Here is a 4,067-nt window from a genome sequence, read left to right as displayed (position 1 = left end):
CGCCGAGGTTCTCCTCTCTGGTCTTCTCCTCTTTTCGAGTGTGCATCTGAGTGTGTGTGAAAAGAGAATGTGTGAGAGAGAGAGAAAGAGAGAGAGAGAGAGACTGAGAAGACAGACAGAGACAGAGAGAGGGAGAAAAGAGAGAGAGATTAAGCAAGTGGGGGAGGGAGCATGGGAGAGAGAGAGCGAGAGAGAGAGAGACCTAGCAGAGGGAGGCAGGAAGGTTGCAGTGGAGAAAGTACAGTTCTAGTTTTGGCCACATCTGGCAGGTTCATGCATCATCCTTTTATCTCATCATCACTTATAGCAGTTTTGTCAGTGACCTCACCTCCACAGAGACCACATGCACATCAAAACTTGTCTTACTCACTTAATTTTCCATGGGCAGAAGGGCTGAATGCTCAGAGCTTGTATTTCCTCTCAGCTCTGCAGCCCTGATGTGCAATCATCTTAGCATTTATGTCACGAGATGGAAAGGCAGCGGATGTCTTTATATGATTCACCAGCCTGCACGCACGCTGTAATGATGCTCTGTCTCCCCAGAGAGTGATGCTGGTCATGTATTATCAAACTTGAGAGTTTCATTACAAGTCCATTCACCTTCTGTTGTCCTCAACGTCTTCAAGTCCTCACAGCTCTTTTCTTCATGCAGAGATGACTGTATTTGCTCTGTCAGGAGCTACTGTAGTTAGTAGTTGAAGGCCTGCGAGTGTGCGTTTCTCTCTTTGATTTACGTGGATTTGTGGCAAATCTTTGTTCTGTTTAATGATTAAAATGAGGAAGGAGTAAAATAAATCAATAAATGAAACAGCTGGCAAATCCTTGATCACGTAAGAGTGAGGCCATGTATGGCCTTTCTCTCACGGGGAAACCCCCGGTTTCAGTCTCAGGTACCATGGTAATGAGCAGCAGCTCTCCTGACAGAGAGCCACTGTGTGTGCAGTCGTCATATGTGAACTTTTTGAATCACCATCACATGGCACACAGACAGCATTGCTTCGATCCTCAATATGTGATATTTTTCTTGAGGATTCGTGTAAACCAGGAATGAGCGCGAATATTTCCACATATTTCTTTGTAAACCTAATCAGACACTGCTCTCTGAATGTAACATTTTATTATTTTGTTGTTTCTCATTAGCTTTATTTCCCTGTAGATATATTTTATTAATTTATTTTCACTATTGGATAATTACTTCTCATTGGATTTTTTATTGCAGTACTCTCCCCTCAGTAAATCCTGTTTGACTTGTTAACTTGTTGTTGCTTTCCAGTTGCTTCATCTATCTGGAACAAATGCATGTGTGTGAATGCACAAACACAGGACCTCTCTCTCTAAAATGTTTACTGATGATACCTTGAAACTCCTCACAGAAATCAAAGCTGATCTTATTTTTTTTTTTTTTTATTTGGTTTGATGAATAAACAAATTAACAGCAGTAAGTTGGATTTATTTGCGTCTTTACAGGCACACTGTCCAAACTGAGACATTGTTATTGTTGTTTTTCGTTTTATCTGACTGATCTTTGATCAGCAAAATGACAAATAACTAGACCATGTTTTCAAAATGTGAAATTTAAGCTCTGTCTGGACAAATTAAAGTTGGTCATTTGATGTGTAGTAGATCCGACTTGCTGTAGCTCTCCAAAAAGAAATATTTGGTGGATATTATGCTTGTCTGTGACAACTACACCGTCAATTGAGTGATGGCCAGCAGAACAGCTGTACCAGCTGTACATCAAAGTGCCAAAATTTTCTTGAGAAAGAAATGGGAGATGAGAGTGAATTACAGCCGGCACTCAGGTTCCATTAGAGCTGCTTCCCTTGTCTATCACTCGCTCTCTCTCTGCAGCTCAGCTGTCCCCAGCGAGGTCTTTATAATGTATAAATAACACTAAAATGTGGTCATTTTTTTTTTGCTGAACCTTTCACCTTATCTGACTTCCCTAAAGCATGACACACAACCCCTGCTGGCCTCCAACCCTCAACTCAGACTGGGTGACTGCTCACAGCACAGTCTTACTGTATGAGACCTGCTTTTTGCTTTCGGTTTGATAACAACACATCTGCACCACAGCGTTGTTATTGCTCTGCCAAGCAGTGACACGCTGCAGCTTTTGACATAGGAGAAAAGCTGAATAATGTTTGTAAGGATTTGACCTTGGCACATCTCGGCACTTGGAGACTGTTTTATATTTGAACCCAGGGTTAATGGCATTTATTTAACGAATAAATGGATCTCCTCGGAGAGGCGATGTCTTCTCTATGTGCAGTTGAAATGGGCTCTGCCATTTTCGTTTATTGGAATCTGCTGAGTGATCTGCTTGTGTAAGCAAACTGTTTCTCAGATGGCTAAACCGGTGGCAGTGGACAAGTCACTGGAGTGACTCTCCTCCACTATTGATTTCATTACCTTGCAGCCGAGCTCTCGGGGGACTTGTATTGGATGTCCTTGTCCCCTGCATGTTCGGTATACTGCGGTCAAAGGAAGATCCAGACCCAGTTTGCTCTCAGTTGTTGCCGCTGGCTGTGTTGGGATTGTAAATAGATTTATCGAGGTTCAAGGTTTGTGATCTGAGTACAGAGTGGCCACTGTCGGCGAGCACATTGCCATTATCGCCATAATGTACACTTCTACTTCTCTGTTATGAAGTGAAGGCAAAACATCGTTAAACATTTGACGTTTGGGGGAAAAACAAACAACCATAATAACAAATGAACTCATTTGACTCAACAAAACAGAAATTCAATCTCAGGTGGGAAGCACTAATCAAATGCAGTGATACATTAGAATTACTGGTGGCTGATTGACAATGTAATTGTCACATCCTTTTGATTTTATTTTGTTCCACACAGCTTTTGTGATATTAGTGCAGAGCTGCAACTGATTTGACAGGACCGTAGTCGTCTTCTATCACCGCGCTGCTATTTTTCTCTCAGCTCATCCTGATGTCTGACTTGTGCGACGCTGCTAATTGACCTTGAATGTCATGGCATCACCTTGTGGGATTAGAATCAGTCTTTCATTGCATTCTTCCGCCTTATCTTGTCTCAATGCCCCTGGTTTTTCTCATTAGTCTTTGTCTCGTAAGAAGAATGCATAGACCAACTTTCTCTGCCCCAAATTAATGCGAATCTAAACTGTTTTAAATGACTTATTCCCATGTTACATGTAGTGGAAATTATTTCAGTAGCCTCACTATCACCACTTAGTTTCATATCCAATCTGTCCTCTGAGATCCCGAGTGCATTCATCCACACAGAGCACATTAGAGTGCAGACTGTCATATCTGTACGGAGTTGAATTACTAAACATAGAAAGGAGCTGTCAATTTGTCATAGCTTACATCCCTGGGCTATCATGAAAGAGAAAGGAGAAGGTTTGTGTGTCTGCTGTGCAGCAGCACTGCCCCAGCAAGCCTTAAGGTTTAGAAGCAAAACTGCAAATATGCCACGCAGATACGTCAGCGAGAGTCTGTCCCCATCTGCTGTCTTTTCATCAGCAAAGATCACGCTGACGCTTCCAATAAAGAGAAGAGAGCGTCTAGAAAATGGGCCAGGTTTGAAGAAAATATTGAGGTAACGCTGGATGAAAATAATTTCAGTCATGTGAGGGGGGTGTTCTGTCAAAATTGGACTGTATTACGTACTAAAGTTGATTAAAGTATTACATTACAGCACCTGAACAACAGCTCAGTATACTTCAGTGTTGTTGCTTACTCCAGTTTTTATTTCTTTCTTTACTTTTGGCTCTGCCTCAGGCTCATTAACTACCAAGTGCCAATATCAAGTGTGGACTAGCTCAAGACACAATATTTAAAGCTGCATTTGACCTTTAGCAGCAAATGGTCAGCGCAGTCTGGGGAGCAAGTTATGGTCTCAATACATGACAATGTAATATTGGCCCACACAGTCTCTAGTCCATCCATGCATCCGACAATCTGACCAGACATTCATCAGCAACATTTATGTTCTCTCCAGCACACGATGTCAGCTTGTTACCGGAGATGCAGGGCTTTCTCGTGAAGCAAAGAGGTTTTGGCTTACAGAGCTATTCAGGTGTCTGTT

At 42.1% G+C, this 4,067-nt stretch overlaps 1 protein-coding gene across 1 annotated transcript in view; it reads left to right on the top strand.

Annotated features, from left to right (window-relative positions):
• Positions 1-4,067, top strand: part of dock1 (dedicator of cytokinesis 1) — a 157,427-nt gene that overhangs the window by 94,142 nt on the left and 59,218 nt on the right. The gene's annotated exons all lie outside the window — the stretch shown is intronic.

Source organism: Echeneis naucrates, chromosome 19 (assembly GCF_900963305.1).
Source record: "Echeneis naucrates chromosome 19, fEcheNa1.1, whole genome shotgun sequence".
Lineage (NCBI taxonomy): Eukaryota > Metazoa > Chordata > Actinopteri > Carangiformes > Echeneidae > Echeneis > Echeneis naucrates.
This window is presented reverse-complemented; position numbering and strand designations above follow the sequence as displayed.